Consider the following 24,864-nt stretch of genomic DNA (forward strand, 5'->3'; position numbering starts at 1 on the left):
TAGCCCCTGAGCACGTGGGCAAGACCCACCAACCAGGCACCTGTAACTCAGAGACCTCCCCATCTAGTGTCCCATCACTGGCCTTTGGAGATATTTGCTGCTAGCAGTTGCAGACTGCCTACAATGCCATGTAGCCAGTCTCATTATACTACCCCCTCCATACATTTATCAAGCTCAGTCTTGAAGCCAGTTAGGTTTTTTGTCCCCACTGCTCCCCATGGAAGGCTGTTCCAGAACTTCATTCATCTGATGGTTAGAAACCTTTGTCTAATTTCAAGCCTAAACTTGTTGATGGCCAGTTTATATCCATTTGTTCATGTGTCCACATTGGTGCTTAGCTTAAATAACTCTACTCCCTCCCTGGTATTCAGCCCTCTGATGTATTTATAGAGAGCAATCATATCTTCCCTCAGTCTTCATTTGGTTAGGCTAAACAAGCCAAGCTCTTTGAGTCGCCTCTCCTTAAAGTAGGTTTTCCATTCCTCCAGAATTGCACACACAGTATTCCAGATGAGGTCTCACCAGTGCCTTGTATAATGGTACTAACACTTCCCTGTCTCTACTGGAAATACCTCGCCTTATGCATCCTGACTGCATCACCCTTTTTTGCAGCTGCATCACATTGGTGGCTTATAGTCATCTTGTGATCAACCAAATTGCCTATCAATGGAGTGCTACTTAGCAATGCAAGGCCCCCACTCTATAGGGCTGACCAAGACATAACATCCAGAAACTGACCTCCTTTCTTTAGGCCACCAAGCTGTGTGATGGCCGCCATCTTGACCTACACACTGGGATAGGCGCCAACTTCTTCTGGTGCCGGCGGGTGCTCTGCCCCCAGCCCAGCCCCGACTCCACCCCTGCCATGCCCCCTCCCATCCCCATTCCAACATAGGCGCCAACTCCATGGGTGCTCCGGGGCTGGAGCACCCACAGGGAAAAATTGGTGGGTGCTCTACACCCACTGGCAGCTCCCTGCCCCACCACCCCGTCCCAGCTCACCTCTGCCTCTTCCCCTGAGCACGATGCCGCGTCCTGTTTCTCCCGCCTCCCTCCCAGCGCTTGCGCTGCGAAACAGCTGATTCGTGCGGCAAGCGCTGGGAGGGAGGGGGAGGAGGAGGAATGCGGCGTGCTCAGGGAAAAGGCGGGGCTGGGGTGGGGATTTGGGGAAAGTTGGCGCCTGTGCATTTCAACCCCTTCCCCAAAGTCCCCATACCAACTCTGCCCCCTCCCTGCCCCTATTCCAACCCCTTCCCCAAATCCCCACCCCGGCCCCACCTTTTCCCCTGAGTGCGCCACGTTCCCACTCCTCCCCCCTCTCCGGAGCTTGCTACAGATGTTTGGCGGCGGCAAGCACTGGGAGGTAGGCGAAGGAGCCGGGACACAGCCCGCTCAGGGGAGGAGGTGGAGATGAGGTGGGGCAGGGAACTTGGCTGCCAGTGGGTGCAGAGCCAGCATGCTAAAAACAGAGCAGAGCTGCAGTGCCCAAGTGGCTGGAGGGGCTATCCGCCCCAAATACATGTCCGTCCAAGACCCTAAGCATGTGCTCGGGTAGCTAGCCCCTCCCATCACTCATGCTGCTGCTGCTACACTCTGCTTTTAGCATGCTGCCTTGATCAGAGCTGGCATGGTCCAGCTTGAAGTGTAGGCATATCCCATCTGGGTACGGGCTGTCTCTCTTGTGTTTACACAACGCCCAGCACAACATATTCCCCGCTCCCCATTGGGAGCTACCATAATAATATTGATCGCTAGTAATTATATTCTGATTAACCCTTTAAAATAATGACACTCATTCAAAGGGTAACTGGCAAGGATTTACAAGAAGCAACATGTAGAATTCCATACAGAAACGGAACAGATCCTTGCTAGAGGAAACCCCCAGATTGATATGGTGGAGTTTAACTAGAAAAAAAAATGTGCAACAGAAAAATGCAATGTTTAGAAGAATTGGCATTGGTGAGGTGTAAAATCATTAGAGATTTTGATGATACGAGATCACACCTAAAGAGATTAGTTAGCTAATCATCCAGATATGGGAAGCAAAGATTGTCTATCTAGACTACCACCACTGGGACTGGAATGTCCTTCATTTAAATGGGTTCTTCTAACTTTACTTTCTTAACAACTCAAGTTATGACATCATCACACTCTAAGAAAAAAAACACACACACATACACACACACACACACACACAGTTCTTATACATATATATAGGTTTTCCTTTTTTTGATTAACCGTTTTTTGGCCAGCAATCTGAAAGCCTGACAAAATCGAAAGGTCAACAACTTGATTCGTCAATTTTGGGTAGATCAGGAGACAGAAATGGAAATTCTTTGGCTGAGAAGCTCATCCATTACCTGACCAAATGATGCAGCCATAATACATTCCATTGCAACAGTCACCACCACAATCTCCTCTAGTATTTCAACAGCACCTACACCCCACTGTCTGAGCTGGGGTGTCAATCTCATTCTGCACAGGCAGCTGAGACATTTTTAATTATGATCTGGGACTACACAGTTCGGACCATATGCTGTCCCTAGTCTGCAGAAGAGCTCCTGCTGACGTCAGATGGGAGGCTTGCACAAAGAACAAGGGAAGAATAGGGCTCTTATGCAGGAGCTAAACCTTTAGGGTGGGAGTTGGACTACAGGTTTCAATGCAAAGAGTGAGGCCAGGGCTCAGTGCTTTTGAAAATCAAATCCTTAGTCAGTAAGTTACAGTTGCATCCAGGATAACTCGGTGAGAAAAGAGCATTGCTGCCCTTTGCTCGGATTAGATAAACCGTGTGCACGAATGGCCGAATAAACACGATTGCAGCAGGTGCATGAACAAAAGAGGCGCCAAACTAATATTAGCAAAATCTAGCTCTTGGTGCACCACCATCGTGCAAAAGCGTTAACACCCCTTTGAGAGGGACAGCGGTAGTCTGGACTTCTCCATGCTTTTGTTTCAGGGTATCAGTAATTTCTGGTCACGTTCCAAAATGATTATATTTTGCAACCATAAAGACTAGTATTTTTAAATAAAATATCAGATTCTGCATCTCTTGGGGGTTATTGCCCTGGCCAGACCTCCTGCACTTGGCTTGATAGGCCACAGTTCCCATTCCCGTATTGCAGTCTCTCCACCACTGAGCTCAGCACTGCACGGCTGCGTCTACACTAGACTTTCCCACCATTGCTACCATGAGCGGGAGCCCTCATGTAGACAGGCTGCCAGTAGCCACCAGAATTTCAGCCACCTTGTCACGTAGACCTGCTTAGAGAACACCATAGCAAACACACTGGGGGACCCCCAGCGCCTTGCCGACACTCAAATCCCCACCCAGCGGCACCACTAGGAAAACATCTAGCTGCAGACAAGGCACAAGAGATGACACAGCCCAGGACGACGTACCGTCCCAGAGCAGAGTCAAGCACCCGCCTCACATGCAACTGAAGCTGGGCTGGAGCAACCATTTAATTCAGAGGAAGCAGAGTTTTGCCCCCACCAGAGCATTAGCCAAACATGCTCCTCTCCCATCGAACACTTGACTGGCTGGGGGCTCGGATCTGGCCCAGCGGCTGGCTTCCTTCCCGCCTGGCCCAAGTTAGCAGGGACTCTGCTCCCACCACCCACCGAGCTTGTGCTTTCCGCAGCTGAGCGAGTCCCGCAGCCCAGCCCTTTCGTTGTGCTGAGCGCTTAACGCTCGAGCAAACAGCCAGGCTTGGAACACACCAGAGACAGCGAGTTACGGGAACCAGCCTCCTGTACAGCAATTGCTCAACAGGAGCACCAGGCAGAAGCCATCCGGCGGCCAGCCGCCCTGCCTCTCCTAGCCTGGGTCTGCATTACACGCATTCCAGGCAAACCTCGGAGCACAGCCGCCCCGCCAAGGGGGAACGGCACCACATGCCAGCAGCCAGGCCAAAGAGCTGGGAAGCTTTAACCCCTTCACCGCCACAGCTTGCCCGCTGCATTTGAACACAAGGGGTCAAATTCTGCCCTCGGTTAGCCAGTGAGACAAGGGGGCTGTGTGGGTGCAAGTGATGCCCGTGGAATCGGCCTACTGTTGTGGTGTATCCTGGGAGGTGGGGTGGGGTGGGGTGGGAGTGAGTAATTCTGCCTATATCCTAGGAAACCCCATTGATTTCAATCAAGGGCAGAACTTAATCTATTGACTCCAGGCCCCTTCCCCCTCACCATCGCTTCGGGCACAATCTTCCCCTCCCCCCCACCATCTCAAGACCTACAATGGGTCCCAGCCTGCTGATGAAGAGGGGGAGGAAAGAGACCTGGGCTGGGGGTACAATACCCACCCCCTCCCAGCCAGCAGCAGCAAATCCCAAAAGGCAACGCAGACGGAGGCAGCACAGAGCACCCTTCTCCGCTTGAAAATCCTTTACAGAGGAATTGCTGGCTGCAGGGTGGAAGGGGCCCCAGGCAATGGCCTTCCACACAGATGATCATGGCTCACTGTGGATTGGCAGGGGCTGGGGTCAGGACTCTCTGTTCATTCCACCATGAAGCAAACTCCCACTAAAATGATCTGGGAGGAAAGTTTTTTTCCCCCTACTCCTTCCATGGTTGGGGACAAGTGGGCCCAGAGAAAATAAATCCAGATTCACATAAAATGGGGGTTGGGCAGGGGACACAGCTTGCTTCAACTGATAAGACACAAAATTTAAACAGCCTTTAGAAGCACACAAATTAGACTTTAAAAAAAAAAAAAAAAACACATCACCCTTGAGGTTGCTGCTGCTTGTTACATTCAAGCTCCTATTCCTGGTCCCTTCGCGAGCATGCTGAGCTTGGGTAATTCAGAAGGCCATTTGCCACGCACAGCTAGGTCCTCAGAGATTTCCAATTATCCTGTAGCAACTACGTACCCTGGGTGAAACTCCCCCCGTGCAGAAGGCCAGCACAAAAGCCATGTTCCATCCGAGTCCTCTAAATAGGGTGTCGGTGGGACCTATGTGGGGCATAGCCTTGGGCTGGTTCTCTCCACGGGGCTGAATTTCGCCATTTGGGAGGCTGCCAATGTTATAACCCTGCTTTATTATTGTAGACAAAAGAGTCCGTAGGAGTTCTTCCTGAGAAAGGAATGCAGAAATGGGCCCCTATTAACAACTCTTTAGGTCTGGCACATACACGTACACACGCTGCACTGGGTACGCTTAAATCGTGCTGGGTAGTCGGCTGAACACAAGCTCCCAGGGTGATGCGACCAAATGGGCCGATGTGATCCTCGGATATATAAACAAGGGAATATCAAGAAGGGGTAGGGAGGTTATAGCACTTCCGTATTTGGGCATTGAGCCAACCACTGCTGGAATACGGTGTCCAGTTCACGGGTCTACAATTCAAGGAGGCGGATGATAAATTGGAGAAGGGTCAGAGAAGAGCCAGAAGAATGAGTAAAGAACTGGAAAACCGGCCTTATAGTAATAGAGCTCCTTGTGTCTAACAGAGAAAGTTACCGTCTATAAGTACCTAGAAGGGGACCAGAAACTTGACAGAGAGCTCTTCAGTCTAGCAGAGAAAGGGATAACATGATCCAATAGCTGGACGTTGAAACTAGACAAATTCAGACTAGAAATAAGGTGCACATTTTAACAGTGAGGGTAATTAACCATTAGAACAACTTACCAAGGGAAACGATAGATTGTCTATCGCTTTTAAAACCAAGATTCTAAGAGAGATGCTGTAGCTCAAACAGGAATTAATTCAGGGAAGTCCTACGGCTTGTTTAATGCAGGTGGTCAGTCTAGATGATCACAATGGTCCCTTTGGGCCTTAAAAAAAATTAAGAAAAAAAGTGTAGACACTTCTTTTGGTTTAAAAGCAGCTTAATGCAGTTTAGCTTAAACCTGCTCCTAACTGACAAACTAAAATCAATATAAGCTAACTTTATATTGAGTTAAGATGGCTCATGAAGTCTTTTGCTTTGGGTTCAAAAATAAATTTTGAACCACACCTTTAGTTAAATCCTGGTCGCTTCGTGCTTGGACAAGCGCTGAAAGTCCTCGTTCCTTTGATTTTCTGTCCCAGCGTCCAAGGGCCCAAACAATCCTGACAGCTTTCAGCCCTTACTCAGGGATACAAAATGGCTGATGTGTCTGTGAAAAGAGGCTAAGGCTTGTCTACACGTAAAAGGCCATAGCAGTGCAGCTGCCTCGTTGTAGTGCTTCTGTGTAGATACTACCTACACCGACGGGCACAGAGACAACCCTAGTGGGGGGGCCAAGTGAGGGCAGCCAGCTTCAGCAGTGTTATTGAGCACACTCAATCCTTGTGAACATGCTCAATACAAGCCAAGCAGCAAATCGGGGGGGGGGGGGGGGAGATCACCTGACCCCATGTGCCCCCACCATGCGTCACCTCTGGACAGGAGGGAGTCTCCCATCAACACAAGTCATCCACCTCAAAGAGGGGGTTGCTAGGTTGACAGAACCTAGCGCTGTCTACATAGGGATTTAGGTTAGTTTAACTACACCACTCGGGGGGTGGATTTGTCACCCCCCAGCCCGGCATAGTTAAACCGACTTAATTTTCTAATCTAGCCCAGGCAAACAGGATGTTAGGAATCATTAAAAAGGGGATAGAGAATAAGACTGAGAATATATTATTGCCCTTATATAAATCCATGGTTCGCCCACATCTCGAATACTGTGTACAGATGTGGTCTCCTCACCTCAAAAAAGATATTCTAGCACTAGAAAAGGTTCAGAAAAGAGCAACTAAAATGATTAAGGGTTTAGAGAGGGTCCCATATGAGGAAAGATTAAAGAGGCTAGGACTCTTCAGTTTGGAAAAGAGAAGACTAAGGGGGGACATGATAGAGGTATATAAAATCATGAGTGATGTTGAGAAAGTGGATAAGGAAAAGTTATTTACTTATTCCCATAATACAAGAACTAGGGGTCACCAAAAGAAATTAATAGGCAGCAGGTTTAAAACAAATAAAAGGAAGTTCTTCTTCACGCAGCGCACAGTCAACTTGTGGAACTCCTTACCTGAGGAGGTTGTGAAGGCTAGGACTATAACAATGTTTAAAAGGGGACTGGATAAATTCATGGTGGCTAAGTCCATAAATGGCTATTAGCCAGGATGGGTAAGAATGGTGTCCCTAGCCTCTGTTCGTCAGAGGATGGAGATGGATGGCAGGAGAGAGATCACTTGATCATTGCCTGTTAGGTTCACTCCCTCTGGGGCACCTGGCATTGGCCACTGTCGGTAGACAGATACTGGGCTAGATGGACCTTTGGTCTGACCCAGTACGGCCTTTCTTATGTTCTTATGTTCTTATGTAATGACAATTTGCACCCACTCCTTGTGTTTATTTCATGGTAAACAAATGGGATTGTTATACTAGCTTCCTTCATCCAAGAGACTGAACCTGAGAACTGGGAGTGAATTCTGTAGTAAATTTCAGTTCGTTTGTCAAGGGTAAATCCCTTAAGGTCAAATTCTGATCTCAGTTACACAGGTGTAAATTGAAGTCCAACTCCGGTGACTTAAATGGACTTACTCCAGATTTATGCAGAGTGGCATCAGTTTAATTAACTGCATGGTTTTAAATTGATTTAGTTAAACTGGTGCAAAAGGTTGTGTGGACACATGTATTCTGGTTTAAACCAGGCTTATTGCAGTTTAGCTTAAATTGATTAGGAACAGGTTTAAGCTAAACCAAAATAAAGGTCTTGCCTAAACAAAGAAGTTGAACAAGATTAATTTAAGTTAGCTTAGTTATACCGGTGCAACTTGTGCATTGACTTGCCTTTATCAGTTTAAGCCAGGTTTAAAACAATACAAGAGAGCCTACACATGAAGTTGCTCTAATTTAACGAAATAGATATAAAACCACACCTGTAGTACTATCTGTATGACTGTTTAGAGCAGGCCTAAATGACAACTGAAGTCATGTCCACACAGGGGTTTACATCAGTCGAACAAAACCGATTTAACTAAAACTGTGCCAGTTTGTATGAAGATAATTCCTGAATTTTTCCTTTGGTTTCTGTCAGCCTCTGGGGTCGCTCCAGTCACCCAGTTCCAGCAGGCCAAGGTGCTCAGTCTCCTGCTTGGGGCATCTCCCCTCTGTTCACTCAGCCGGAATCGTCTTGTGCTCTATTCTCCAAGCACAGAATACAGAAATCAGCTCAAGGGCTTGGCTGTGATTTCCTTGCCTTGGAGCAGAGGCACATGCACCTAACTACTAGCACACGTGGCCAATAGTAGTGAAGCCTTCAGGAGCTTTTTGCAGGCCAATGTTCCTTTCCTTGTTAAAAGGGCAGCAGTCAAGTGCCGTTCAAATACATTTGACTAAACTAAAAACATTCAGGGAAGGGCAATGTGGTCCCCACTTTAAGTCATCCACATGAGATGCTGGTGCTGAATGGCTTAACTATGGCTGTGAAAGGTCCTTTGGGCTATTGGATGGAGGTCATCCATTTTGGATAAGGTTTGGACCCACAGGGATGAATTAGTTGCGAATGCGAAGGTGGTTGGGAACTTGGGAGGAAGTGATCATGATCTGATAGAATTCAAGATCCTAAGGAAAGGAGGACATGAGAACAGTAAAACAAGAACACTGGACTTCAAAAAAGGCAGATTTCAATCAACTCAGAGAAACAGTAGGCAAGGTCCCATGGAGAGACCAATTAGGAAGAAAAGGAGTTCAAGGGGGCTGGCAGTTCCTAAAAGATGTAATATTAGAGGCTCAACATCAAGCTATCCCGATGCAAGATAAGAGGAGCCACAGGAGACCAATGTGGTTGCACAAGTTGATTTTTAGCCATCTAAAAACCCAAAGGGATACATAGAAGAAATGGAAGGAGGGGCATGTCACCAAAGAAGTATACATGGGAACAGCACAAGCGTGTAGGGACAAAATCAGAAAAGCCATGGCAAGGGATGAGTTACAGCTGGCAAGAAAATGCTACAGACAACAAGACGGGGTTCTACACATATGTCAGACAAAAGAGAAAGATCAGGATTGGTGTCGGTCTCCTACTAAATGGAGAAGGTGAGCTGGTAACAGAAGATTAGAAGACAGAGCTGCCCAATGCCTTTGCTACAAAAAAATAACTTTGCTAGTCATCCAGTCACATATTATCATGGACAATAAAGGGAAAGATGTAGATGTAAATCAGGATAAATAAAGAACACATCAGATCTTCTGACTAATTTGAATGAATTCAAGTCAGGAGGGCCAGATGCTATTCCCCCCAGGGTGCTGAAGGAATTAGCTGAAGAAATCTCAGAGCCACTGGCAAGAATATTTGCAAACTCATGCAGGGCTGCCCGGGGGAGGGCAAGTGGGGCAATTTGCCCCAGGCCCTGGGCCCCACAGGGGCCCCGTGAGCCCTGGCCGAGAATCCCTTTCCTGACCCAGCGGCGGTCCGGGTCTTCGGCGGCATTGGGCCCTTCAGTGCTGCCGAAGACGCGGCGTGACTGAAGGGCCCCCCGCTGCTGAAATGCCGCCGCCACAGACTCGGAGCACCTGGTGAGTACAAGCTCCCCCGCTTTGCCCCAGGCCCCCTGAATCCTCTGGGCAGCCTGAACTCATGGATAACAGGAGAGGTCCCGGAAGACTGGAGAAGGGCTAACATTGTGCCCATCTTTAAATGGAAGAAAAGGAGGAGCCGGGGAACTATAGACTAGTCAGTCTGACCTTGATACCTGGGAAGCTACTAGAGCAATGTATAAAACATTCAATTGGCAAATACCTGGAAGATGAAGGGGTGATCACTAGTAGCCACCATGGATTTACTAAGCTTGATTTACCAGCTTGATTTCCTTCTTTGACAAGGGGTAACTGATTTGGTGGATAAGGGGAACACGGTGAACATAATATACCTGGACTTCAGCAAGGCTTTTGCCCTATGAGCAAAGGCTGAAGGAACTGGGTATGTCTAGTTTGGAAAAGAGAAGATAAAGGGGGGACATGATAGTGGTCTTCAAACACTTGAAAGGCTGCCATAAATATTGTTCTCTTGCTACAGAGGGCAGAACAAGAGATAATGGGTTCAAACTACAGCACAGCAGTTTTAGCTTAAATCTTAAGAAAAACTTCCTAACTGTAAGAGCAGTAGGAAAATGGAAAGTCATGGAAGCTCCTTCACTGGAGGTTTTCAAAAGGAGGCTGGAGCCATCTGTCTTGGATGGTTTAGACACAACAAATCCTGCATCTTGGCAGGGCGTTAGACTAAATGAGCCTTGCAGTCCCTTCTAACCCTATGGTTCTATGATTCCAACGTGTCTCACTTATGCTTTAAACCAGAGTGTGAACTTCATTTGTTTTTCAGTGACTTGCCTTCCTCATGCAATAACCTAGCTGAACTCCCTGGGGCTGATTTTGCTCTCACACTTTGTAATTTTTGGGGGCCAGATCCTCTGCTTGTGTACACTTGCAAAGCTCCATAGACTACAAAAGAGCTGCACTGATTGACACCAACTGAAGATCTGGACCACTGACATCAATATGTAGTTATACTTGATTTACACTGGTGTAAGAGTGATCAAAACCAGGCCCAATAGGAGTCCTCACATAACACGAGCAGTATTTAAACCCAGATTCATAGTTTAATCAGATCTATTGAGTCATTTCAGATCAAAGCTGGCTCAAAATTTAGGTTTTATGAAATTAAAATTAGTATACCATATAGGATTGGGACCATTTTATAAATAAATTAATCAAATGCAAGACCAATAGAAATGTTTCCACAAAACTTTTTTTTTTAAATTCTAAAGTTAGTCATATGTTTAAAATAAGCAACCGTTCCCCTGAAGAGTTAGCAACAACTGCAGCATTATGATAGAACATGGGAACTTGAAAGCGAAATTGACTAGAAACTATCAAAAACAGCTGGGAAACTGACTAATCTATTTTCATTGTCCACCTGGAGATACTCCAGTGATGAGCTCTACAGAAAACGAAGAGAAATGGATGGATTAGAGAAAAATGCAAACGTTAACTGATTTTTTTAATCTTTCCATTTTAAGATGTTATCTGTAACATTGGTGAGAAGAGGGTTTAACGTTTTTAATCTTATCAACATTTATACCACAGTGGTGTCTAGAGGTCAACCAGATCAGGCTTCCATTGTGCTCGGCACCGTACATCTAGCAGTCACTCTTCAAAGCGAAGTCAAAATAAGAGTATTTTCCAGATTTCACTTAACCATTTTTTATTGCTCTAAAATAACAGCCCATATTCTCCGCAGGTGTAAGTCAACATAACTTCATGAAAAATCTGGTACAAAATACCTAATCACGAAATAATGAACTCTGACAGCAACTGGGCCAGATTAATCTCTCACGCTGGTGCAGCTCCATTGAAGTCACTGGGGGTTTCACTCCGATATTACTTGTAGACACAGAAATGACATCAACAATATGGAAGGGACTATGGACCAGTGACCAGTATGGAAGTTAATGAGGTGATACCATGTTAGCTACATTAATGTCTGTGCTAAGCCTCTGACCACGGCGAAGGAGTTACAAATACAAAATCATATTGAATGTAACTCCTTCATTTGTATTTATTTCTTTAAAGAAATTAATATATTGTTGCATGAAAGTTGAAACATGCGAACAAGGCAGCAGCTCAGACAAACTAAACTCCACATTCACAGCATTCCCCTCTAAAGTTTGTCTAGACAAGGATTTAAAGTTGTGCAAGTCAGCACGCTCAGTCTAAGGGTACGTGGCATGGCCACCTCTGGCCCGGGTCAGCTGGCTTGGGCTGCGGGGCTAAAAACTGCAGACCTTCATGCTCGGGCTGGAGCCTGGGCTCTGAAACCCCACAAGGAAGGGGTGGGTTTCAGAATCCAACCTGAGCCCAAACATCCACACTGCAATGTTTAGCTCCGCAGCCAGAGTCAATCTGACCCCAGCTAAGACTCCGTGCCACAGGTTTTTATTGCAGCATAGACGGGAACGTCTATGCTGCAATCAGGTGGGGTGATGGCACCATGTGTAGACATACCCAAGCTGGTTTTGGCCTAGCTAGCCTGAACGCTAGCAGTGAAGCCGCAGCAGCAGCATGGGCTGTACAAGCCTGCCTGGGACCCTGGGTATAAACTCAAGAAGCTTCTAGGATTTCACGGGTGATGTTATTATTCACGCTACGTAGATCAAAGCTGGCTCAGGTGTGTCTACACATGCTGAGATCTCCAAAAACTCTAGCCAAGGCAAGGCACGTTGTAGTCTAGCATATGCTAAATTAATGCTGATTTAAGACATAGGCTGGCCCATCACACTTCAAATCCTAACCTAGACATGGCCCACGAGGACCCACCACGTCCCCTTGCACATAGGGAGAAGCTCTATTCTCCGTGTCTATTACCACCTCATGAAGGCTCATCACTGAAGCTGTGAACTTCAGCCCATTCTCCTGCAGCCATTCAACCTCCCTTTTACAAAGCTGCTCTGGGATGCCTCTGTAGCACTGCCCTGAACTCCCATGTGAGAGACCAGTGTTCACATTCTGGTTCACCTCACAGTGTCGATAGCGAGTAGAAGAGCAGAGAAAGCGACGTGTGGAGCCCCTGACGGCTAAGAATGTGCCTCTGTTCTCCCCTCAGCAGCGCCTCTGACAGATCTATGAGCCATGCTGACCAACTCCATTGGGAATACGATCAAAAAGGAAGCGGCTAAAACACAGTATGCATCAGGCAAGAAAATGAGGAAATCCCCGGAGACCCAGTCTTGCCTCTGTTTACACATTCAGTCCACCACAATCAACACAACTCACTCCCACTCAGACTCTCCATGGTTGCATTAAGAGGCAGTTGTACCCAAAGGCTCCTCAGAGATGTAACACAGGGTGCTACTGTCATTGGCCCTGATCGTGTTACTTTTACTCAACGCCTTCCTGAAGCACTCCTGGCAAGGGGAAGGCTTCCTTGGGGTGACTCAGTCCTCCGGCCTGTTTGGAGTCCCACAAACGCTGCTGCTGGGATGAAGGGGAAATGCACCAAGGAAAAGGGAGGGTGGTTTATATATAAAAGCCAGACGACCCTGCAACTTTCACGTGGCTTTGACCCAAAAGCAGCCCCAACCACAGAGTTCACTGGAAAGGCTGGCTGAACTCAAGCCAAATTGGAGTTTGCTATAAAACCAGCCAAGAGTTGTGCAGGTAACAACGGGCTGGCACACACAAGCATTGGTGAAGCATGTGGGACAGTCCATCAGCACCGTAAGGAGCTCTTCCTCACCCCCCCGGGACATGGAAAGCAATGGCCGGGGCATTCAGATGGTGCAGTCATGCATCTATCTTAGGGCTCTGTACCATCACCGCAGTATCAGAGCACCTTCCACGTACGGCCAGTGGTAAAGTCCTGCACGGACCTCATGGAGTCTCTGGGCGTCTCCCTTTTTGGGGTCAAAAGTCTGCTTGATCTGACTGTTTGGGGGGGGGGGGGTTGGATTCTGTGGTAGAAGGGAGTGTCAGTGTTGTGAGTGCTATTATGCTAGAAATGCCTTTTGACTAGGAAGGTTTTGCAGTGTTTCCTTAAGAGGGTCAGAGACTCTGGATTCACCTCATCTCCTCTCAAAGACTGTTCCATAGTCTGTCATATATGGCCCCCCATTACTATAAAATCTGAGCATCTTGCAGTTCCCTGTGAGGCAGGGAAACACAATTAGTCCCATTTTACATATAGGAAACTGCAGCAAGAGAGAAACTAAGTGATTTGTCCAGTGTCACACAGAAGAAGGAAATTGAACCTGGGGGTCTCCAGAATTCTAGGCTAACACCCTAGCCACTGGACTGTCCTTCTGCCAGACCCCTTTAGTGAGATGCTTTATTCCCAGCTCTCACAGGCTTTATCCAGGGCTTAGTGATCTGCATCACCACAAGGAAACAGAGGTCGTGATGATTCATATTTCAAAAACCTACCCTGCAGCTGGGGCTCGAGACATTAATTGCTTTCAAAATTAGGGCCAAACTCTAAAATTGGCTTCAGAAGCTGACTGGGAACAGGGGAGGGACTTGAACATAGGCCTGATGTGTCCACGGTGACCCAAGCCATGGAGAAGGCAGGCAGCACATTCTGTACTAGCGGAAGCCTGTGCATCGTTTTCACATTCCGTTTTAGACACACTGAGTTACAGGGATCCAGCCTGGAGGTGTCAAGCTCATGGATTCCCATGAACAGGTCCTCACGCAGGAGGAAGAGACGATTTTCCTAGCCAACTACAGGTGACAGGAGGCATTCTGGGAAACTGATGCTTCCTGGTCATCCATGTTGAGTGTGGAATCAAACAGGACCCTGAGGCTTCGCACCACTTTGACAAATGTGGGCTGTGTGCCTTCAATGGAAGGCGGAGACAACCTTCTGGCTGGTTCTTCAAAGCTTTCCCCCTTTCCAACCAGCAGCACTTTGGTCTTGCCTGGGTTCAGCCTGAGCCAGCTACCCTTCATCAAGAGTGGATTGCTTGTAGGCGTTCCTCACAGCAGAGGTTGTATCAGTTGAGAATGAGATGTATAGTTGAGTGTCATCAGCATGAGCCCAGGGCATTTCACGATCTCTCCCACTGGCACTGCAGCCGATGGCTACCTGAAGAAGAGCTCTGGGCAAGCTCAAAACGTGACTCTCACCAACAGACATTGGTCCATTACAAAATGGACTCACCCATTTGGTCTCTGTTGCAACTCTGGGGCTGCCAACATTCTAGAGCATGCCTGGGGTTGGGGGGGGGGTTGAGGGAATGGGGGGATGTTTCAGTCAATAAGGAAAACACTGAGGGCTGGGAGTATCAGGAAGTTCCTGGGGGTATACTGGTGATCTCACACTATTATAATACAAATCCCACGACTTTCAAAGTCCCTAGAGCTCCCAGCCAAAATGGTGGCCCCATGATGCTAGTCCCTGCCCCAACAAACTTCCAATCTTAGCACTAACACCTACAGCATGGTGGGAATGATGAGCAATGCTTTGCGCTCCCATTGTGCTTTTCATCGGCGGCTCTCCCAGCACATGATAAGATGTTCATTTAGTCTCACCACGTCCTGCACCATCCTTCCTTGCAGGAATCACAGAGGCAAGCAAATGGGATTTGCCTGCAATTAAATAACCCAACCACCCTCAGATCAGGATAGGCCTTTCGCTCAAAAGTTTGCAGTCTCGCAGAAGGTGTCCGTCCTTCTAAGGATGCTAGGAGGCATGGACCAGAGAGCCACATCCCAGTTACCCAGTCAAGGCTAATCCCAAAAGCATGGGAGGAGGTGCAGTTGCATTCCCACACGCCCCCACTGCACCCTCCCAAAGTGTCTCCCGATAACAGGAGCTGGGGTGAAGCGACAGAAGTGAGCTGCATGCAGATAAGTGACGTGCACCAAGGGAACATGTGGCACAATCACAGCTACTCTATTAATTTAAGTTAATTTCCTGCAGTTCTGTCTTAGTTTTCCAGCAGATTCAGGACTTAAAGGTTAACGCGTAACCTTGTCTCAGTAGCTTGCTATTCGCTCCATGCAAATGTCTACCTACAGCCTGGTAATTATATGCATTTCCAAAGAGCCAATCAGCTGTCAGCCTGACAGATACTGATCTTCCCGTTTTATTTTTAGCTCTGTGCTTCCCCCTCTAGATGCAAAAAAAAATTCTGTTTGTTCCATCTTTGCTGCAGCCTCTTTTTTCCCCAGCACTCCAGCCAGCTCTTCTCTCGCCCAGGCTGGAGCAGGGAGCAGGGCTGAGTGGCAAAGTACAAAGTAGCACTGGGCTCCTGTCAGGAGCCCCTTGCAGCTCTCCATGCAAGGTGAAAAGCTGTGATGCCTGGCTCCTTTCAGACATGGGCCTGTGGGGGAAATGTTCCTTCCCCAGCTGAGGGGCTCTATAAAATGGAAAACAAGTGGGAAGAAAAAAAACAAACAAAAAAAACCACCCATAGGAACAAGATACTTTCCTGAGGCCTTCTGGATATCTTCTGCACATGCATCCTCTCTGCACACCCTCCGGAAGGGACCAGATGCTCATCTGGTGTAAATCAGCAAAGCTCTATGCACTTCAGTGGACTGCACCAATCTACACCAGCTGAGGTTGCAGCCCAAGATTTGTAATTGCTTCCATAAAGATGGGCGGGCTAGCGAGAGCTCGCCCCGTAACCATTCTCCAGACGCTCCTTGCACTAGGTAGAGGAGATGGTCGCAAGACGACTGCAATGATACGAGGATCAGTTGAAGCATCTACACACCAGGGCAATGGGCAGTTGAGAGTGCGAGTATCCTCACCTACATGAGTAGAGTTTTCCCTGGGCCTAGGGTGACCAGATGGCCCGATTTCATAGGGACAGTCCTGATTTTGGGGGCTTTTTCTTATATAGGCACCTATTACCCCCCCCCACCCCGTCCTGATTTTTTACACTTGCTATCTGGTCACCCTACCTGGGCCCTTACTCACACAGGTGAGCACTTCCTCAGGCGAGTAGCCCTGTTGGCTTCAGCAGGAATACTGGTGAGCAAAAACGTAAGGGTGGCACCAGCAGGCCTATTTTCTGGACATGGTCTTTATTCTCCCGTCTGCCACCAAGGCTTCCCCAACATACACTGCACCCCCACACGGCCTGCTCCAAAAGGCACAGTCTTCCCTTTGGCTGGAGGGACTGCTGGAAGGAAAAGAGAATAAAGAGGAGGAGGAGGAGGAGAGTAAAGAGGAGTGAGAGAGAGCCGGGAGAGGAGTAGAGATGGGAACTAGTGGACAAAAAAAACACACAAGTGGAAGGGGAAAGCGAAGAAATGGAGGGAAATCGCTCGAGCTCTGGATTTTTCCTATTTAACACAACATTGCCAATCCCCAGTGTTCAAAAATCTTGAGTCAGGGGCCCCCGCACACCAAAACAAAAATCAAGAGATTTCTAAGCCAATCATGAAGGGGGGGGGGGGTTGGTTTTTTGTTTTGTTTTGTTTTGTTTTGTTTTAAAGAAATATGCATCTGGTTCATTTTATTTGCCTTCGGTTTTTTTAGTCGAAGGGTCATGTCTCTCTAACCAGGATGGCTAGAATCTCCGCTTTCACAAAAAAAAAAAAAAAAAAAAAAAAAAAGGACATGTTATCACAGCTCCAGGAGTTGATGCTTTAAGAAAAGACACCAAATATCAGCAAAAGTTAGCACAGTGCATTGAGCTGCACGGTATGTGGCACTAAGGATACTGGGCCCAACTCATCCCTGGTGCAGCAGCTCCATGGACTTCGGCCAGGAACCTAGCCCATAGAGTTTTGTTTGAACTGACCAGGAGATTCTTTTCAAGCTTCCTTTCCAGAGTGGAGGAGAGCAAGGGACAAACGGAGGCAGGAGCATAAGCCACAAGGCTGCGAAGGAAAAGCATTCCGATAGAGGGGAGAATGGGGACATTGAAATAAGGAGGAAAGGGGAGAAATCGCGAATGAGGGCAAAAGCAGAAGAAAAGAGAAAAGGGGCAAGCAGAGAGAGGACAGTAACCTCCACTAGAGTCTGGTAATGTTTGCCCGTGCTGGGACTGGACCTTCTCTCTGTACCCAGGTATCAGCCCAAGGCTGGGGTTAGGATATTTGCATTCCCATGAGTTCTGCACATCTGGCACACCCTGCACCAACCTACCGCCACTGCAGGGTACAGTCTGTGCAGCAGAGGTGGGGACTACAGCGTTGGACTTCAGCAGATTTACGCTGTTGTGAAAACCACAGCATCTTGGCCAAGCAAGTAGTAAAGAGAATCCTCCCTTCCAACCTGACTGGTCGGTGTTGATCGCATCTGACTGCAACCCACACTGGTAAATAGACTCATCTCTGCCCCCGCTGCTCGGAGTATGGCGCTGGGGAATCCAGGAGAGAGACCAGGAAAGGAGAGTTAAAAAAAACACAGGCTACTAAGGACTTGTCTAAACATGCAAGCTATTCCGGAATAAGGCGGGGTGCAAATTTGGAGCAGAATTACTCCTTTGGAAGTGGATTGCGCAAATTCAGATAAAGCGCTCATTCTAGAATCAGAGTCCCCACATTTGGAGTTATTGTGGTATAGCTCATGTGCAGACAAGCCCTACACAGCCACTACTGCACTAAGGCCATGGGACAATATTGATCCACTGAAGCATAGTTAAGAGACAAGGACCGGATTCAGCCCCCAAAGTCAAGGGAATGGTGCTACTGACTTCACTGGGCAGTGGCTTACGGCCTAAGTAAGCAGCAACTAGAATGCAAGGCAAGAACACCTGGTCTAATTTGAAAGCTGGAGCAAAGGGAGGCATTGACTACTCCTAGTAGGAAGTGGCACTGGAAGGATAATGCTCAGCTAATCATCCTTTGCCCTTTCATTTAAGGATCTCAAAGCACTTCACAAGCATTAATCGCTCAATTCTCACAACAGCCCTAGAGGATCTGTAAGCATCATTATTCCCATTTTACAGCCAGGTAAACTAAGGCACAGAACAGCGAAGGAACTTGCCCAACACCCATAGTGGAGGGTGTCGAGTCCCGTTTCCCGTCATTGACTACTGATCCATACCCCATCCCTACAAAGCTAAAGGGGTTCCAGCAGCCATGAAGATGAAGGTTTGTGGCTCCTGTCCCCAAGTTAGCACCATGGAGAAAAGTCAGCACTGTACAAACAAACAGAGCCAGATGGAGTCCCAGGGGAAGGGAGAAAATGAACAAAATCCAAAACGAGACTCCCACCAATTCTGACAAGAGAACAGGAGAAAGTGAAAGTTCAGCGGTGAAGCCTGGAGCAGAGCAGTACGACACGAGAGGAAAATAGAGGGAAGATGACCAAGTTCTTTGGGGCAGGGACGGTCTTTTCACTATCTGTGCATATGGCATCCAGCACAATGAAGTCCTGAGCCCTGGTTGGACCTCCAGGCTCTACGGTCATGACATTAAAGAACGTTCTTTATCAAGTGGGATGGAGAAATCCTAAACATTCCATGTAAAATGGAAGAGACCCTTCCCCATGGACTGGCCTAGCAGCTTCACAGATATGACTATGTTAAGCACAGGATGCTAATAAATAATACCTATTGCTATTCATCCAGGTGTCATGAGTCATCACTGGGGACTCAACCTTTATACACGAGATAAAGGAGTGACTCCATTATATGGGAGCATTAGCGCTCTCCAGATGCTCTACCAGGAAGGTTTAATTATCCCCAATTTCCTAAAGGGGAAATTGAGGCAGAGATGAAGTGACTTATCCAGGGTCACACATGAAGTCAATGGCAAAGCCAGCAAGAGAATGCAGGTCCCATGCCCGATGCCCCAAACCGCTCAAACGCCACTTGGTGTTTCTGCTAGCAGAAACCGGCTCTAGAACTGGATCTGAACTTCCGCAGAGTTTAGTTACAAATACTAAAATAGGTCTCTAGCTCATTGTTTCTTCATGCTCCTCTGTCTGTCTTATCTCATACTCGGAACAAAAAGATGGGCCCTGCTCCCAAAGAGTTTACAATCTGTGTTTGTACAGCCCCTAGCATAGTGGGGTCCTGGGTCATGACTGGACTCCTAGATGCTACCACAAATGCAAATAATCATCCACATTTCTCCAATAGCACTTTGTTTTCTTCTAAGAAAAATCTCTAGGAGATCCTAGACAACAAGAGAAAGGGCCCAGTACTGTACATACAACTGCTCTCACGGACACCAGTAAGGTCTACAGGATTGGGCCCCAACTTTGGCAGTTTTTGAGAACATGACAAATGAGTCCTGAAAATATCCCTGGTTATAACTGAAAGATATCAAGAGACCCTGATCATCAAAATATCCCATTATCAACAGTCTCCCATGGTCTCTACCTTATAGTTTGGAATTATCCAACTCTGTAGCACCACAACAGGTCTGCAATTAAGAGATCATGGCATCCCAGATTATCGGAGATTTACTGCAACTTGATCTTGCAATCAGCGGTACTCTTTGTAAACAATTCAGCATGAGAGGAAGTTATCTCCCTGGGCCAAATTCCCAATAAAAATAAGCACAGCATGTCTGCAAGGGGGAGTATTTGCCCTCCATTAATACATACAAGGGGCAGAGTTAAGGTTGAGGTTGCTTGAATGAAGGTTTTTTTGCACTGAACGCCCCCCCCCCCTTTTTTTTTTTTTTTTAGGGTGGTGGTGGTGGTTTTATTTTGTTTTTTAATGGAAAAGAAAAATCAGTGTGACTACTGTGTGTGAAAAAAACGTCAAATGAGGGGTTATCCCAACATGACCTTCTGCCTTCCACTATCATCTCTAAGGAAGAATTGGGCATCATTGTGTGTTTTTAAAGACCCTTTTTGCCATGTATGTAAAAAACATGAAAAGGCAAGATTATCTCTAAATGGTCTCACAATTGCAGTGAGCTCTACAAACATTGCATGAACAATTCTCCTCCTAGAAGTTTGTAACAATCAAATCAATTGTAACAGTCAAATGAAATGCATCCAGCCACCTAGCATGTTTTTAACAGGTTGCTTCCATTCAGCTAGTATTAGTAATAGCACCATAAGTTAGTGTCTAGATGCCCCAACTGAGATCAGGGTTCCATAGTCCTAGTTACTATACTTACACATGGTAAACTCTTCGGGACAGGCACTGTATTTCACAACCTAACGGCCCAACCCAATGCCCATTAACATCAATGGGAGTCTTCTGATCAACTTCAGTGAGCACTGGATGAGGACCCAAGAGGACAAGATAAAGGGCTGGAGAAAGGATGGGGAGAACAATACATTTTATAGCTGAAGAACTTGGGCACAAAGATGAAGTGACTTGCCCAAGGTCCCACAGGGAGTTGAGGCAGAGCTAGGAACTGAACCTAGGTCTTCAGAGTCCCAGTCCAGACCATCCTTCAGTGAGAGTTTTGCCTGGATAAGCAAGGACTACAGGATTAGTCCATTTGACAAGGCTGTGAAAATATGCACGTGTTCATAGACATGATTTTCCACACCTTTAAAAACCAATGAACGGAGAGCAGAAAGAACACAATCACGGTCACATTTCCGATTTTCCAATGAAAACTCCACCTACAGCTTCCATTATTGCCAAGCAAATTTAGAAAAATGAATCGGTGGTTAGAGATGGGAAAAGGACATGAGGTCCATCCATTCATTTCCTGGGTCATACAGAACATTCCACATGCTTTGTACAGTCCAGTTGTAAACGATTGAAGTAATGAAGTTCCCTTCATTTTGCTTGGGAGACTATTCCTTGTTGTTAGGGTTTTTTGCCCGATAGTCTCCTTCTGTTTTCCCTCACTCAGTTTAATCCCATTATCCCTACCATATTTAAATTATTTTAGGACACCCTAATGCTACTTCTCCCTCCCTAGTGCTTACCCCTTTCAAATACCTGCAGATGGTTACTAATGTTCTCCACTGGTCATCATTGAGCCAAGTTATGCACCCTTGGACCTAAATCTTGGGATCTGATCCCTTACACTTCAGAATCTGGGGCCTTCACTCTTAATCTTTCCTTCTAAATTTATCCCTCCGGGTTCTTGATCATTTTGTTGCTCTTCTCCAATTCCCCTCCCAGTAGGTTTACGTTTGAATGGCATTATGGTTCCCCAAGCTGGGTACAGTATGCCAAGTGCATTCTTACTAGCAGTACAGAAAGAGGGGCAATCGCCTTCACACACACACAAAAAGGGAAGATCCTGTTCTCATTGAAGCCAATGGGAGTTGTGTCACGGACTTCAAAGGAATCACAGTGTGCGTAGTACCATTCTGACCAGTGTCACTCCACAAATTTGTGCCTATTTTTTCCACCTCCTATACCTCCTAGGTGTCTGACTCTACTGTTTGCCAAGTATCTTCTTCCCACTGGATCTCTGTTTCAGCTGCATCTGTTTCCAGTTTTCCAGTTTACCACTCATCTGGTTATTTCCTCTCCATATTTCTAACTTTTCTCTGTGCATTTAATTAGCACATAATTATTAATCCAGAAGAGGGGGATAACAAAAGATTGGGCCAAATCCTCAACTGACGTAAATTGAGGTCACTCCATTCAAGACAATGCAGTCATATTGATTTACACCAGTGGAGGATCTGGCCACTAAATAAAACTGTGCCTACAACCAGTCCCTTTGACAACCTTCTGGATATCTCCCCACAACTCAGAACAAGTCTGCTTATCAAGGCCTTTCACTTACAACTGGTTTTCAAGCCATGTAAGAAAATTTATTTATTAATTTATAAGATACCACAAAGCACTGTATCAATTGCGTTACTATAGTTCCAATATACAGTATTCTGCCCACGTGTTCCCTTTGACTACCAATTTCACCCAAAGAGCTTTCAAGTTTGTCTGGCATGACATGCTCCTGGTATGACTCTTTGCTGCTCATGCTCCCATTATCTTCTGGGCACCAATTCAGAAGGGTACATAAGCATGTGTTCAATTTTAGCTGCATCCTTTGCTTACGGGCTTGTGTGCTTACAGATTCTCTCAATAAATTATTCCATTATTTTACTGGGGACTGAAGTTACATTTGCCAGGTGGTAATTGCCAGGACTGTACTATTTTTATTTGATAAAAACTGGTACCATATTTTGCATTTTTTCCTATCCCTGGACCTCTGGTACCAGCTGCCTGTGTTCCCAATACCCTTCAAGAACAATTACCCATGGTTCGGTTAGTTCACTGGCTAATTCCCTTACAACATGGGATGAGTGTGCACCACCCACACCTATGGACATGTATACACAGTCTGATACACACTCACTGAATTCAATGGGAGTCTTTCCCTTATCACTGCGGAGAAACTAAATTAATTCTTTGCATTGGTCTTCACAGATGAGGATGTGAAGGAGATAAAAAGAATGGCTCAGTTTTGGGTAAGTAACAAATCTGAGAAACTGTCCCAGATTGAGGTCTCAGAGGAGTTTTTGGAACAAATTGATAAATTAAACAGTAATAAGTCACCAGGACCACATGGTATTCACCCAAGAGTTCTGAAGGAACTCAAATGTGAAATTGCAGAACTACAAACTATAGTTTGTAACCTATCACTTAAATCATTTTCTGTACCAAATGACTGGAGGATAGGTAATGTGACGCCTTTTTTTTTTTTTTTTTTAAAGGGCTCCAGAGGTGATCCTGGCAATTACAGGCCAGTAAGCCTGACTTCAGTACCAGGAAAACTGGTTGAAACTATAGTAAAGAACAGAATTGTCAGACATAGATGAACATAATTTGTTGGGGAAGAGTCAACATGGTTTTTGTAAAGGGAAATCATGCCTCACCAGTCTACTAGAATTCTTTGAGGGGGTCAACAAACATGTGGACAAGGGGGGGATCCAGTGGATATAGTGTACTTAGATTTTCAGAAAGCCTTTGATTGTCAGAAAGGTCCCTCATCAAAGGCTCTTAAGCAAAGTAAGTGGTCATGGGATAAGAAGGAAGGTCCTCTCATGAACTGGTAACTGGTTAAAAGATAGGAAACATAAGGTAAGAATAAATGGTCAGTTTTCAGAATGGAGAGAAGTAAATAGTGATGTCCCCCAGGGGTCTGTACTGGGACCAGTCCTATTCAACATATTCATAAATGATCTGAAAAAAGGGGTAAACAGTGAAGTGGCAAAATTTGCAGATACAAAAACTACTCAAGATAGTCAAGTCCCAAGCAGACGCGAAGAGCTACAAAAGGATCTCACAAAACTGGGTGCCTGGGCAACAAAATGGCAGATGAAATTCAATGTTGATAATGCAAAGTAATGCACATTGGAAAACAATCCCAACTATACATATAAAATTATGGGCTCTAAATTAGCTGTTACCACTCAAGAAAGATCTTGGAGTCATTGTGGATAGTTCTCTGAAAAAAATCCACTCAATGTGCAGCAGCAGTAAAAAAAAAAAGCAAACAATGTTGGGAATCATTAAGAAAGGGATAGATAATAAGGCAGAAAATATCATATTGCCTCAACACACATCCATGGTACGCCCACATCTTGACTACTGCATGCAGATGTGGTTGCCCCCATCTCAAAAAAGATATATTGGAATTGGAAAGGGCAACAAAAATGATTAGGGGTATGGAACGGCTTCCATATGAGGAGAGATTAATAAGACTGGGACTTTTCAGCTTGGAAAGAGACAACTAAAGGGGGATATGATACAGGTCTATAAAATCATAACTGGTGTGGAGAAAGTAAATAAGGAAGTGTTATTTACTCCTCAACACAAGAATTAGGGGTCACCAAATGAAATTAATAGGCAGCAGGTTTAAAACAAACAAAAGGAAGTATTTCTTCACACAACATACAGTCAACCTGTGGAACTCTTTGCCAGAGGATGTTGTGAAGGCCAAGACTAACAGGGTTCAAAAAAGAACTAGATAAGTTCATGGAGGATAGGTCCATCAATGGCTATTAACCGAGATGGGCAGGAATGGTGTCCCTAGCCTCTGTTTGCCAGAAGTTGGGAATGGATGACGGGAATGGATTACTTGATGATTACCTGTTCTGTTCATTCCCTCTGGGGCACCTGGCATTGGCCACTGTTGGAAGACAGGACACTGGGCTGGATGGACCTTTGGTCTGACCCAGTATGGCCGTTCTTATCAATGGGCATGGATCAGGTCCAAGAATCCAGTTTTCCTGTGTATTCCCTTACCGGTTGCTTTTTATTTTTATTAGGCAATGGTTTTATTTGACAAGGTCTCCTAATTGTCTATGCTGCTTTTCTTTATTGTTTTCCTTGATAGAAATCAATTTAAATACACACACACACACACACACACACACACACACACACAGAGGTTAGCAACTTAGCCACTTCATCATCACTGATTTCAGCTTCCTCATTTATTAATGGACCTACTTTTTCCTCTTTCCCTTGATATATTTGCAAAAGCCCTTCTTATTCCTCTTAACCCCTTTGGCTAGCATTAACAAGCAAAAACTCAGTAATATTTGATATTAT

This window comes from Emys orbicularis, chromosome 18, assembly GCF_028017835.1.
Source record: "Emys orbicularis isolate rEmyOrb1 chromosome 18, rEmyOrb1.hap1, whole genome shotgun sequence".
NCBI classification, from domain to species: Eukaryota; Metazoa; Chordata; order Testudines; family Emydidae; genus Emys; species Emys orbicularis.